Genomic DNA, 16,532 nt, shown 5'->3' with positions numbered 1-16,532 from the left:
TTAGTTTTTTACATTGTGTATTAAATTTTTTGTCTATTATATTATCTACTTCAGTTCTTACTTTAGAATCTAGGATATCAAATTCTATATTATCTAATCTATAATGTAATTCTGAATGACATACCTTAAGATAAACAGCTATAATATCTCGTTTTCTGTACTGGGTGCTCCTATCCCGTTTCAGCCATCTGGTTTGACCCTGGTGGATACCTGCTATGGCAGGAAATACACAAAGTTAAAAACCAACAACCGCAGTGCCGCTGCCATAGCAGGTATCCACCAGGGTCAAACCAGATGGCTGAAACGGGATAGGAGCACCCAGTACAGAAAACGAGATATTATAGCTGTTTATCTTAAGGTATGTCATTCAGAATTACATTATAGATTAGATAATATAGAATTTGATATCCTAGATTCTAAAGTAAGAACTGAAGTAGATAATATAATAGACAAAAAATTTAATACACAATGTAAAAAACTAAATAATCTAATTTGCAATAGTAAAAAACTCAATACTCATACAACAAATTTTTCAAATCATAGTTTTTTCAATAGATTTATAAACTTAACAGATACTAAATTCAATAATAGTGAAATAGAACTTTTAGAGAAAGGATTCAAACATAACTTGCCTCAACATAATAATCAAAAAAATTTAGAATATCTAGGTGTAGAATGTGAAGTAGCGTTAAACAAAACTGCCAAAAACATAGAAAAAAGCATCATTTCAAAATCTATTACTGATGTATGTAGTGAAACTAATAATTCCTGTTTCAAAGAAAACCAAATAGCCGTTTCAATTAAAAATAAATCAATAAAACATGACATAATATTTACAAAAGCAGACAAAGGTAACACTACTATTGCTATCGACAAACGAGACTATAATAACAAAACAATAGAATTTTTAACTAACCAAAACAGTATAAAACTAAACAAAGACCCCACAGAAAAATACCGAAAACAAATTAAACTAGCCATTGAAAATTCAAAATCAATACTAAATCCAACAGAACAGAAATACCTTAATATTATGAACCCACAACCTCCTAAATTATACTCTTTTATTAAACTACACAAACCTGACCACCCAATAAGACCTGTAGTTTCTTTTTATACAGCTCCGTCATATAAACTTTCAAAAAAACTGTCAGATATTATTACAGAATACACTAAATTTTCACCTAAATTCACCGTAAAAAATACAGTAGAACTAGTTAATAAAATACAACATTTTCAATTGCCCAACAACTCCAGACTAATTTCATTTGACGTAAAAAATCTTTTTCCTAGTGTTCCTCCTACAGAAACTTTTGTTTTAGTTAAAAATCTTTTAGACCATAATAGTACAAATCCGATCATTGCATCTGAAATTTTACACCTTCTTGAAATTTGCATAAATCAAGACTATTTTGAATTCAATAATCAAATATACACAAACAACAGTGCAGGACTTATTATGGGTAAACCTCTAAGCCCATTGCTATCAGATATATTTATGAACCAACTTGAAACAACAATTTCTAAACATCCCGTATTTAAACAGTTCTTATATTGGTGGAGATACGTGGATGATATACTAGTATGCTTTACAGGAACTAACAGACAACTTGACCAATTTCTATCATATATTAATTCACTTCATAATAATATTGAGTTTACAATAGAAACAGAACAGAATAACTCCATAAACTTTCTAGATGTAACGATTTCCAGACTACACAACAAACATGAGTTCTCCGTATATCATAAACCTACCCATACTGACACAACTATACACAATTCATCATCCCATCCTACACAACACAAATTAGCAGCCTACCATAGCATGATACATAGACTGACAGAAATTCCCATGACAAAAAATAACTTCGAGATAGAACTAAACATCATTAAACAAATAGCAGTAAACAACGGCTATAACGAACAAACAGTTAACAAAATTTTAAACCAAAAACTCCATAAGAAAGCCCTGAAATTAGTGTATCCACCACCACAGAAAGAACCCAGTACCTTCTGCTCTCTCACATATACTGGCAAGATAACAACAAAGATAGCCAGATACATAAAAAAGAAAGGAATAACACCAGCTTTCAGAACTAACAACAACTTAAGCAAATATATTAAGAACAATAAAAGCCGAAATAGAAAGCAACTACAGAGTGGTGTGTACAAACTAACTTGTGGTGACTGTCCGAAAACGTACATCGGTCAAACTGGCAGAACTTTTGACAAACGGATAGCAGAACACAAAAGGGCATTCAACAATAGAAAAACAGACAGTTCTACATACGCACTTCACCTTCTAGATCATAATCATTCTTTCAATAAAGAGTTTCAAATTCTACATATTCAAAATAAAGGCCTTAAGCTATCTTTTTTAGAATCTATGGAAATTAATAAACTGAAAAATACAGATATAATTCTGAATGACCAACTCGAGACAAACAGCTCCCCACTCCTCAACCTCTTCAGTTGAAGACTTAAAAAGGCAAACACATCGTAAACTATATCACTTGAGAAAGGCACTTCGCCGAAACAGCTGTAGTCACTTAGTTATAATAAATTTTGTGGAAGTATAGAAAACAAACGTTTTCAGTGTTTTATTGTTAGAAAAAATATTGTTGTAAATTTCTGTTTTTTTGTTTGGCAGTAAACAGTATAATAAAGAAATATAATGCACATTAATTACCCCATGAATAATGAATAATTGCAATGTGCCATCCATATAAAAAAATTCAATGTGGCTAATAGTCTTATAGTTGTTTCACAACTAAATACAATTATCCTACTTTTGACACAGTTTATAAAGAGAAAATTTTCTCTCTTGGTTGGTTTTTTGAGCACACGCCGTCACAAATTCTTGAACCTCATCAGTATTGGAAGGAAGTCGACCAGCCATCATTTTTCGTCGATAATTATATATTTTTTCTTATGTATCTGACAACAATCGTAGTAGGTCTGGATCCCGCGTATGAAAAAAAAGTTGATTAATAGCAAGCTGAAAATGTGTTAATAGCTTAAGGGTGTCTAGTCGGACAAACTTTGATATATGAGAAAACTGGAACAGGGGAAGTTTTAATTGCGGAACAGGTTAAAAATTTGGAACGGTCAGACCACGAAAACGGCACGTTTATTTTGTCCGACAGAACAGACTTAAACTCTCCGAACAGAGATTAAACTCTCATGAAAAAATCAGACTGCTATTTATAACCAAATGGGCGTTTTAATGAGTGGAACATGTAGAATATGTCAAATGACAGGAATTATGACAGGTGATAAATAGCAGTCTGATTTTTGCATGAGAGTTTAATCTCTGTTCGGAGAGTTTAAGTCTATTCTGTCGGACAAAATAAATGTGCCGTTTTCGTGATCTGACCGTTCCAAATTCTTAACCTGTTCCACAATTAAAACAGCCCCTGTTCCAGTGTTCCCATATATCAAAGTTTATCCGACTAGACACCCTTAAGCTATTAACAAATTTTCAGCTTGCTATTAATCAACTTTTTTTTCATACGCGGGATCCAGACCTATAGTAATTGTTTCAGACAAATTAGCTGCAAGTGCTTGGCGTCTAATTTTTGCTTGTTTTTCAATTCTCTTCGGCTTTACGTTTGCAATAGTTAGAAACAATTTTTCGATCTAACTTCTGACAATCTGGTTCATGATTATGTTGTCGGTTACTTCTAGATATTGTAAAAGTTGCACCAATAGTAAAAAATTTCGCACTACAAGTTGTTTTATCGTCCAGAACACTTCTTCACTTCTTAAAATTTTCACTTTATAAAAAATAAAATTTTCAAATACCAATACCGCGTAAGGTTTACCGCGATCACTTTCTATTAAACATGCCATTTTTGTCAAAATTCCAATTGTGATTGTGACTAAAAATAAAATATTATAATTAATTAATTAATTATGATAATTATAGGTACCTACTGTAATGAAATAGTAGATAAATAATTCAATTGAATGCCTTTTAGTAAAATCTACCTGAAATAACTGAAATAACCATTTTGGTCTTGGTGAGGAAAATACCTGTGGGATTATGACATACCCTTATAAACGCAGGTAAAAGATTATTTTGGTGAGGAAATTACACCCGCCGGATGGAACGATGATGTTGACGGCGTTATCTAACTGCCCCACGAACTACCTGGGCCCATTAATCCCAAGTACCTGCTGCCCCATCGCCGAGAAAGTTGGGGATTAAGTCTTAATGACCGGAAATTCCAAATTTGATTATAGTTGAAAGTAAGAATATAAATATTTTCAGTTATTCACTTCAGTTGCAAGTATTACGGTATAGTGTCCGGTTTTGTCCGTTAGTGTTTAACTTTTAAATGGCGAATCCAACGACTATGTTTAGTCAAAGGGGAGAACTTTTATTAATAATTAATGAATATGAATATTTAAAGGCCCATGTCTCCAAAGATGGAAAAGTTAGATGGCGATGCATCAAAAAAGGTTGTCAACAAAAAGTGTACACAAAGAAAGGTGATGAAAATTACGTTATTCTTGAAAAACCATCGGTGGAGCATAATCATGCTCCAGAAATCCACGTTGACCGGCAAATTTTTAGTAATTCTACAAAGAGGAAAGCTATATGGTGTATTCCACGAATATACGACTATTTTGGATTATCGCGACAACGAATATTTTAGTGTGCAACATAAGGAGTACGAAAGTATTTTGCTCTAATAATTACTCCAATAAACAACAATATAATTTGTAATTTATTTTCGTTCTTCATATTTTGCACAGTAAAATATTCGATGTCGTGATAATCCAAGAGAGTCGTATATTCGTGGAATGGGGTATAGAAGATATATGTGAAAGACCTTTAAAGATTGTCCACAAGGAATTGAGGAAGGAAAATTTCAGCAATTTACCGCTGACGACGAAAGACATTTCTTGCGTTCGAAGAAATATCTATGCTGCAAGACGAAAATCCACACCATCATTGCCCAAGTCACAGGAAGAAGTTCTACAAGTGTTAGTGAACTTAAATTTAAAAACAAATACAGGTGAAAACTTTTTATTATCTACGAAAAATAATTCCGCAATTTTTAGTTGTTTCGCGAATCTTTACTTTTTGTGTAATGTAGATTCTTTGTATGTAGATGGAACTTTTCAATACTGTTCTAAATATTTTTGTCAGATGTTTACTATTTACTATACATGGCTACAAAAATGGTTTTTATGTTCCTCTAGTATTTTGTTTGTTACAAAATAAATCACAGCAATCATACAAAAGTACTTTTGATACATTAATAACAATATGTACAGATTTGAATTTAAATTACAAACCGAAACGAATAATTTCTGATTTTGAAATAGCGATTCAAAATGCAGCCAAGTTAGTGCCGCCCGACATTATTATTTTTTGTTGCAAATTTTATTTAACACAAAATTGGTACCGAAAAATTCAAAATTTAGGTTTGTCCTCGGAATATAAAAATCAAACTGTTATTGGAAAATATTTAAAAAATTTTTCGGCATTCCTTATTTAGATCCAAATGATGTTGGTGACTTTTCTTCTGATGAACTTTTTAATATTATGCCAGAAGATGACAGAGTTTTGCAATTTTGTGATTACCTAGGTGATAATTATTTAACGGAAGATTCAACATTTCCACCTTACATGTGGGCTTCAAATTCATCATCTCTTATATTTACTACAAACGAATGTGAATCATTTCACTCGAAATTTAACAAATGTTTTTATAAATCACATCTTGACATATTTAAATTTACAGACATTTTGTTAAATTTTCAAGCAGAAGTATATGTGAAAATTAGAACTGCACATAGATTCGAAAAAAAAACTTGATAAAACGGCAAAAAGAAAAGTTGATTTTATTGAAAATAGGCTAAATGAATATTACGTTCATCAAAACATTACTAAATTAGACTTCATTAAGTCAGTTTGCAATTATTATGCAGCTATCTTTTAAAATCTAAAATATAGTGTTCACTCTTACTTATTTTAATCACTAATCAGACATTAGAATTAAGCATTGTTATTGTTTAAGTGTAGTTTTTGTTATTGTATATAAGTTAATGTAGATTTATAAATAAACTTTATTCGATTATATTGTTATAGTTTCATTATTTAATCATCTAAAATTTTCGCTCATGCTTTGGGAATTGGGTTCCTTTTTGAATACAATAAAATAAAATAGAAACTATATAATGTTCTCAAAAATATTATCTAAGTACCTAGGTAGCATGGGATAGTTCGTAGTCGCTTTTAATCCTAATATAAAACTGAACCCATTAAAATCTAGGTAGCGTGGGGGAATTCGTAGTCGCCCAAAATTTACATGAATAGATTCGTCTTAAATTTACGATCATTTCGTATCATTGCGCCAACTCTTAATTTTAATTAATAATACCGACCACGTTACTAATCAGGGTGTTTTCTTGAGAATGCAAAAATAAAAAGGGCTGTTATCCACAATAAAAACAGCCAAAATCGAATACCTCGGTCAGATCATGAGGAACAGCGATTTATATGAACTGTTTCATTTAAAAAAATTGAACAAGATATTCTACAATTTCAATGTTAAACCGCTTTGAAGCAATGTGTATTGTTTGGAAATCGACATTTTCGTGTAATGGATCTTTATCTATCTTATTATAAATTGTATGTAACCTATGTATATATATTTCACGCCGCTCGCCGTTATTCAATAAAAACAGAGCTTTTTTTGTTTTCAAGCTACTTTTCATTGTCTATTCACCGTTGACTGTGGCTGTGTTGACTGTGGAGGCTATACCTTTGAATATTTGAAATAGTGTTTATTGTTTAGGTATATTTTCCTGTAATCTATTCTTTATCTATAAATTGTATTTATTTAAGTATATAAATCTCTACGGAATTCGAAGTATTTCTTCTTCGAGGAAACAACTGGTCAGAGCAAATGATACTGACTTTAGTCTCACATACATTGCATGTGGGGTACCACAGGGTTCAGTTTTGGGTCCTCTACTTTTTCTTATCCTTATAAATGACATCACTAATTAAAAAATCGATGGAAACATTTTTCTTTTTGATGATAATACGAGTACCTATTACTTGGACCAATTTAAATATTGCAACTCTTCTGCAACTATAGTTTCTGATCTACTTACAATAAAAACCCCAACTCTAATTTACTCCCTTTTAAGGTGGATATAGCCAGATTCGTACCGTTGATTCTGTAAAATTTCTTGGTATTTTTTAGACAGCCAACTTAAATGGTCCCTTCTTATTGGTTTGTTAAGTAAGAAACTAGCCTCCGCTTGCTATGCTATAAGATCTGTTTCGAAAGAAATCAATTTAGCATCTTACAAAATAACATATTCTTCTTTGTTCGAGTCTCATCTTCGATATGGTCTTCTTTTTTGGAGTTCTAGTATAGCTGCCCAATCCGGTATTATTTTTAAATTACAAAAAAGAGCAATAAGGTATCTGTTTGGCCTCAAAAGAACAACACATTACAGAAGCTGCTTCAAAGATCACGGAAGTTTAACACTTTCTTCCATATTCTATATTATAGAAACAACTGTTTGCTTAATTTGTAAACACTTACCTACATGCCTTTCCAGCCAGACCTAATCATGACTAATCCACCAGAAATTCAACCTTTGATCTCTATTTACCGATCCCGTCCACTCAAGGCCGCGTCTCACCATCAAATAATTTGATCAAACAGTTTGAGCAAACTTGACGTACTTGAGGAAGTACGTCAAAGTGACGTCACAATTGCAGTTTTTTTGAAATTCTAAAAATCTGTGCTCTCACTATCAGTCTAGTTTGATCAAATTATTTGTATTGAGTTGTCTAACTTGTTTGTACTTTATTTAAAATTACAATTTTTCATTATTATCCACAATGAACACTCAGGATGTGACGTCACTAACTGTCACTTTCAGTTTGCTCAAACCAGTTTGATCAAATTATTTGATGGTGGGACGCGGTCTTCAGTTAGTGAAGAAATATTAAATTCTGCAAAAAAAAACATACAATCATCTCCCTTTACAACTTAAATCTGTAACATCTTTCCGTAAGTTCCGTAAAATGACAAAAGCCTATCTATCTGAAAGACTATATTATTATTCAATAGAAGAGTTTCTTAACGAATAACTAAGAAAGTACAGTTTGTTATCCTTATGTACAAGTACAAGTATTTTTATCTATATTTGGGTGTGATACGGAGAACTTATTAGTTCCTAAAGTTGTATTATGCAATTTGCAATTTATTTAATTTTTTTTTTCTTCCTTATTGGCTTTGGATTACTTGATCCATTCAGCCACGATAGATAATAAATTACTGTTTGCTACAATATTCCAAATATAATACATTGCATTACATAATACATTAGGTACATGTGCGCACATATAATACTTATGCACGCACATACATACATACATATGTAGAAGTGGAAACATTTAATTGACCAGTAGGTATACTCCTCATTCATGGCCCTAACCAACTTAAATTAATTTACAAATAATTAAATCGACAAAAAAAAACTACATGCTAATACTAAATACTAATACTAAATGCTAATAAATATATGTTTTTTTTACACAGCGATAAGGCTTCAACCCGGATCAACCCCGCGGAGGTTTACACCCTCTTTGTGTTTTTAATTTTTTTTTTCTCTTTTATATTTTTTTTTATAATTTATTATACTTTTTTTTATTTATTTATTTATTTATTTTTTTTTTATTTAATAAGATTTAATTTTTTTTATATAATTTTTTTTAGTATACATATTTTTTTGTATAATTTTTTTTTTTTTTTTTTTTTTAATTTTTCAATATAAACTTTTATACAATTCTATTCTTATTACCTCCCTGCAAAATCTACTTAATGAACTTTCACAGGGAGACAATATTACATAATAAGGATAAACATAAAAAAACAATAATTATTGCTAAACACATTCAACCGGACTCATTCAGTGCAAGTTAAATTTTCCTCTTAGTCCTTTTTAAAAACTTCCAGATGATTTGTTTAATTTTAGAATTTCTACGAGACAAATATAAAAGAGAAGCATTATTTTGTGGGAAAGGTATTTCTTCTTGAACCAGATTGTTCATCAAAAACTTAATTGCAACATCATTATGTTTGCATCCAAACAACCAATGATTAATATCGTCAACATATCCATTGCAATCGCAAAGATCTGATTCGGATAGGTTAAATCTATAGAGGTATGACTTGACAGTGGCATGATTAAAGAGACATCTAATAAACATGGCATATATATTTCTATTGGGATAACTTCTGATAGCAAAAGGCTCAGTAGGTAAACTAGGATGAATTTTGGTGTAGAGATTGTTGCTTCGATTGCAGAAAGCGTGCCACTCAATATCCCAATTTTGTTTCAAACTTTTCCTGCGAGTAGCTGTTAGATCGCTTCTATCTAGCCAAGTTATTTCCGATCCTTTTAAGATTGCCTCTTTAGCAAAAAAATCTGCTTTTATGTTACCGGAAATACCAATATGTCCTTTTACCCAGACGAAAGTTACAGAAGTCTGTTTTTCCAGTAGCTTTAGTTGGTTTTCTAAAATTTTGACGACAAGGCTATTTTTATATAAATGTTTACGTGTATTTTCTAGAGCTAATAACGAAGATCTTGAATCTGACATAATTACAACTTGCTTGTTAGAGATTTTTTTGTTGACAGCCCATTCTAGAGCTTGATAAATCGCGAACATTTCTGCAGAGTATATGGAACATTGTTTATCTAACTTGAACATCAAGGATTCTTGGTGATCCGGAATATATACAGCACATCCAACTCCCAATCTTGATTTTGAACCATCCGTGAAAATCCTGCATGGATTATCAAGTTTGGCTATATGTTGCTGAAAGTCAACTGGATTCTCACTGTCAAAATTTGGGAACCAAACATTAACATTGGCATAAGATATATTAAAACTCGATTTAAAGAAAGTTAATTCACCTTTACTGTTTAGGTGCTGAGAAACGTTCGAGTATGCTACTGCTAAAATAGGAGAATTCCTGTTGTGCCACCATTTGTCGACAAGATTAGAAACAGAGATGTCACATATTTTTTGTAGTAGTTCAGTTTGGTTGTAAGATTGGCATTTAAGAATAAATTTTTCAGCCAAAAATAGTCGTCTTAAATGTAAAGGAGGCTCCATGGATTCAGCTAAAAGATTCTCTATAGGCGTAGACTTGAGCGCACCTAGAACTAACCGCAGAGCCTTATATTGAATGCGATCTAGTTTTTTAAGGCGACTGTTTGTGGCAGATCCATATAGAATGCTTCCATAGTCGAGAATGGATCTGGTATATGCACGATAAAACATTAAATTAATTTTAGGGTCAGCACCCATCGATAGCGATTAACTACTTTAAGAATATTTAAACTTTTCTCACATTTTATTAAGCACTTATTAATGTGTTCATCCCATGTTAACTTGGTGTCCAATGTAATACCAAGATAAGTGTAGTGCTTATGAACGGGTATACTTAGGTTGTTAGTCATGATGCTGGCCATAACTGGTAAGCGATGTCGCGTAAAAAACACCACCGCTGATTTATTTGCAGTAAGGTCAAATCCTTGTTTAAAAAAATACTCTCTTGCATCACCCAGTACCATCTTAGTTGAATTAATACTTTGTTGGTACAACTTATTCACATTGTAAAAGCAGAAATCATCTGCATATTGTAATATACTGCATCTAATTCCTATACTGTGGAGATCTAGAGTGTATAGATTAAACAACAAGGGACTGAGGACTGATCCTTGTGGTAAACCTTGATGCACTACTCTTGGGCCAAATTTATTTAAATTTTGCAATAGATTGTTTTTGCTTTATTTTATTATCTTTAATTTTGTAATATTGACCATTTATGTAATTTCAGTAAACTGTATTTGTTGTGTTATTTTTTCCTACTCTTTGTAAGCTTTGTCCATAAATTTGTAAAATGTTCAGTGACAATAAAGTATATTTTTCTATTCTATTCTATACATGCGTTTTTGCTGCTTTTGTTAAACATTTTTTTAGCACTATCCCAGATCAGTCGTGTAAAGGGCCACGCGACAAAATTTTATAGGGGGCCCCTGTGGTTCTAGCTACGCCACTGTGCTGCAACTAATCTTGTAGGGAAAAGTTAAAGGAAAACGATGACCAGGAAGGCGAAGGATATCTTGGCTAGAAAATCTACGTATGTGGTTCAACACAACAACAACAAATCTTTCAGAGCAGCAGAGTGCAAAGTAGGTACAGATTGCCATGATGTTCGCCAACATCTGAAACGGATAGGCGCTACAAGAAGAAGGCCTCATATTCCTTATGTAGTGTTTTGCTTAGTACCATTATTGCGAAAGTTATTAATGTTTATAATAAATTTTTTCTACAACCGTGGTAAAAATGCAATTTTTAGCACTCCATACGAGCGTTAAAAATGCTACTTTAAAGCGCTAGTGCTTTAAAATTTTTAAGGCACTGCAGTTAAAAGTGAATTGTCAAATTGTGAAACGTCAAAATATTTATATTTCATTTATTAACATTAATATTAATAGTACAACTTGCGCAATTTGAAAAAGGTGGTTTAAAAGGTTTTTTAAAATTTAATTTAAACTGTATTATTGCATTTTTAACACGTTTGTAGAAAAAAACTATTAAAATTTGTTAGAATTTACAACAATAAAAGTAAGATGTTATTCTATAGTTGTTATGATTTAATACGTATTGACAGTATAGGCAGTTTTGATGTAATGTCAAGAGAAATATAAAAATGGAATGTCAGTCAAGTTCAAGTAAAAGTTTTTGTAGATATTGTCCTGTAATTGAGAATGAATAAATTATAATTGTTGATATATAAGACGTTTGTAGAAAAAGTATTGTATGATATACGTGTTAAAAAGTACATTTTTAAGGCACTCATGTGAATTGCAGAATTCGCTTCGCTCATTCTGTAAACTTTCACATGCGTGCCTTAAAATTGTACTTTTAACACTTATATCATAATAGTTATTTATGATATAAGTGTTAAAAGTACACGTTTAAGGCACGCATGTGAAAATTTGCAGAATGAGCGATAGCGAGTTCTGCAATTCACATGAGATAGAGAAATTTAAAAATAAAGAAATATCCAGAATAGAATTTGTTAAAACTATATGGGTGCCACTTCGGTATGCGGTCTACCGTCTAATATGTGGTCTACGGCAATTTAGCTGATTCGGCATGCGGTCTACGTACAAAAACAAATTAGAGAAACTATTACAAACATTACTATTTTATTATTACTAACAGCTTCACTGTTCAATTGGTAATTATACAAAGAGTCTACATTCTACCACATCCAATACTATTTTAATATTAAATATCATGCAACCGCAGTAAATATCGGTTTTTGCCTGAAAGGAGGAAGACCTAACCCTTCGGTCCAAACCCAACTTACGGGTATTAGAGTGAGAGAACCGCAGGGCAGGAGGTATTTGACCGCTGCGCGCAATCACAACCCACCCTTTTTATTATCACTAAACGGTCTTTTCAGCGTTTTAAATTAACACTCAAGGCCCATTTCGTTGATTCAAGTTTATATAGGCAACCCAAATTACACGCCGCTAATCCTCGGTTCGGGATTTAGACAGAATAACACGTGAAGTGTGAAGTAAAGCACAAGTATGACAAGTAAAGTCAAGTATAAATATAAATAATAAATAAAAAGTTTGTAATAGTTTCTCTAATTTGTTTTTGTACGTAGACCGCATGCCGAATCAGCTAAACTGCCGTAGATCGCATATCAGACGGTAGACCGCATACCAAACTAGAAACTCTGCCGTAGACCGCATACCGAAGTAGCACCACTATATGTTATAAGGCATGTTCAAGTTAAATGTCTGCATGTACATTATTTAATACAATAAATATTAATTATAAAAGAAACACTATTTAGTTTTTTTTATCACAACTATTTCAATGTAGTATTCACTTGTTATTATCTTAATTTTTTAAAATTAGCAAAATTTCCGTTCAAAACGAATAAGAAGTAAAGAAAACTTCCGTTTACTATAATTTACGACTTTGCGCGCAATCACAGCATACCTTTTTAAAGACGTGCGCGCAATTGCACCATTGGCTTAGACACCCTGTTGAGAACCCTGACCGCTGCGCGCAATTGCAATCTGCCCGTATTGTTGTTATTTCTTTTGTTCAGTATGACTTTGCGTTTTTATAGAGCTTCTGCTGCTGCCTCTTCAATGTTGTTTTTAATTTTCTCCCAGCTCGCGTTTATATCTTCGATGTCGTCTATTTGTTTCAGCTCTATCTTCTGTGCTAGCCTCCTTTGGTACATTTCTCTTATAGAATCGTTCCACAATGATTCTACATTGAATTTTTCCTCGGTGATTTCCTGTAGAAAATGTTTTGGTGTTATTTTCATTCTTATTTTTGCTAGGACTAGTTTGTGTTCACTCCCTGCGTCTGCTGAGTTTAAAGTTCGAATTCCGTAAAATCAAAATAGTAAATAGATCATAGTAAACACGAGTTAATCATCTCGTTTATTAATGAAACCCATCGTTATAGAACCCCCAAATATGCTAAAATATATTTATCTATAACTGTTTATTTCGGAAAGTAACCGATAAGAGTATAGAAAATGATTTTGTTTAATTTGCTTAGTCACTCTACATAGGTTATTGTTTGATTATGGTAGGGGAGCAAAGTATGCTAAATATGCAGTCACTCGAGCGCTTTGGGGACCTATTGGGTTGTGATGAGTAGGTCCTAAAACCAAAAAAAGATAAGTAAAGTTTTCCATTTTAGTGGGCGCTTGCCATTGTTTAATTTAATTTTCCATTTCCAACAATCGTTTTTTTTCGATTATAACGCCATCTATCCATAATTCGAAAAAATGTTTTGAATAAAAGTTATTTATTTTTACGTAAGGAATCCAAATCTGCAATAAAAAATGAGGGCTCCTATTTAAGATTTTAAAGTAACCCCCCACCCCACGTCCATGGAGGGTCGTGTTTGGTGCAATTTGATAGATTTTTCAAAAATATTGAATAAGTGTATTTTACAGTTTTTCGATCTGATGTTCATTTCGCGAAATATCGCGGGATTCGTATTTAAAATATTAAATTTACCCCTCCCCCCTCTCCGTGGGAAGTCGTGTTTGGTATCATTCGATAGATTTTTAAAAAATATTGAGCACATATTTTTTAGTTTTTCGATCTGTCAATCATTTCGCGAATTATTCGCTTTTTTCTTGTGAAACTTTGGGACTCGCCCATTTCCTTACGCCCGGCTCAAATCGTCAGATTTTTTAAATATACACTCTTCTGCATGTACTTAACTTACCGTATCTTAATCTGACAATTTCGAGTTTTTTTAAGGATAGATTTTTTTTCTCGGGCCCCCCTTAACGAACTCCCCTGTGTTAAGAGCCAATATATGGTAGAGGTACATCTACAGAGTACCAGGTTTCTCCCCATATGCTAATCTGACGCGCTCGAGTAACTGCAAAAATCCCCGCTTGGGCTCCCCTACCATTAGAGATTAAAATATATCGGTAGCATTCGTTTAACGATTTTCAGGCAATTTTTTTTGTATCGGGGTAAAATTTTATGTTTCCGATTTCCGACATGTAAATAGCTCGAAGATAAATAACTAAACAACGTATATTTTCTAAAAAAAAAACTACAATACTTTTGAGTTGATGCCAAAAATGCATTTCTAATATAAATTTATGTGTTGCGATTTGTTTTTCATGGAAATGATCTGTTATAAACCGGTCGCACTTCAGCCGTACATCTTTCAATCCTTCATAACACTTATTCCAGAATTCTAGCACCCTGTACCAGCTTTACAGATCTAGTTGATGGGTACCATATATTTTTGGAGACATGGCTTTCTAATACTTTTCTAAACAGAATATCACAAGAATGGAGATCAAGCATCCTAATACCTCTCTTCAAAAAAGGAGACAAATCAGACCCGGGGAATTACAGATGAATTAACTTATTAAACACAACATTAAAATTAGCAATCAAAGTGATAACAAACAAATTGCATGAAATTATAACATTAGCAGAAGAACAACAATGTTTTAGGTCGGGAAGGTCATACACTGAGGCTATTTTTATGAGGCGAGTTCAAGAGAAATCGTTGGAATACAACAAACCGGCATATTTATGTTTCGTGGACCTTAAGAAAGCATTTGATAGGGTCAAATTAAAGGACGTTATCCATTTGTTACACTCGAGAGAGGTACCTCTAGGAATAATTAAAACGATGGAATACATCTACCAGAACAACACAATAACACAATTAACTGACCCAATTGAAGCCGGCAATGGGGTAAGATAGGGGGATTCCTTGAGTCCTTTATTGTTCAACCTCATCAATTCAACGATCATGGACGAAATATTTAAAAAAATGTAAGAACTAAAAAAGGATACCAAATGGGAAAAAAACAACTTAAAATAATGCTATGCCGGCGATGCAATAATAATCTCTCAAAGTGAAGATGGTTTACAACGTATGATGCACCAATTCAATATAATCGCCAGAAAATTTAACATGTTAATTTCCTCACATAAGACAAAATGCATGGTTATAACAGCAGATCCAATAAGATGTAAATTGGAGCAGGAAGGTCAGATAATAGAACAAATGATGGAGTTTAAATACCTAGGCATTACACTATCTAGCTACGGAAGGCTCGAAACAGAAGTGGAAGATCAACTGAATAGAGCAAACAGAGCCACAGGCTGCCTGAATGACACAATATGGAGAAATAAAAATATCGGAAAAGAAATAAAAGGCAGAATTTACAAAACAGTCATCAGACCAATAATGACATATGCGGCAGAAACACGACCCGACACAGAGAGGACAAAAAGATTGTTCGAAACAGCGGAGATGAAAACGCTTCGAAAAATTGATGGTAAGACTCTGTGGGACAGAGCTAGAAGTACAGATATACGACGGAGATGCAAGGTGTATAACATTAATAACTGGGTAAGAAACAGAAGAATAGAATGGAATGACCACATAAGCCGAATGACAACAAATAGGATAGTCAGGACAGCGAGAGACGGTTCCCCAATACGAAGACGATCAGTGGGAAGACCACGAAAACGATGGAACGACAACTTACTAGAGGCACATTAAAAACAGACAGAGTCATGTCTATACAAAAAGAAGAAGAAAAGGCTTTCTCCAAAAAAATTTTGCCGTCTGTGATCTAATACCTGGCCGTAATGCAAGATATGGTTGACTGTTTTAAGTTTTCTTCTACAGAGTCTGCAGCTCAAAGCTGAAGTCTCCATGAAACAGTCCCATTGTATCTAGATATCAATGACTAGCGCATGTTAAGTAAAGAAACCTGTTATGACCCCGAGCTGATCTCTGCTTGTGTTCCGTAGTGTTTCAGCTTTATTAGCATATGTTCGTCCAATATCTAGATAATATATATTTTTCTGTGGCAAAAATCTCTGCCTGAAATATAATATTTAGACCCTTCTACCCTCTTGAGTGGAGCATTGATTAT

The sequence above is a fragment of the Diabrotica virgifera genome, chromosome 1 (assembly GCF_917563875.1).
Source record: "Diabrotica virgifera virgifera chromosome 1, PGI_DIABVI_V3a".
NCBI classification, from domain to species: Eukaryota; Metazoa; Arthropoda; class Insecta; order Coleoptera; family Chrysomelidae; genus Diabrotica; species Diabrotica virgifera.
Note: the sequence above shows the minus strand (reverse complement) of the source record.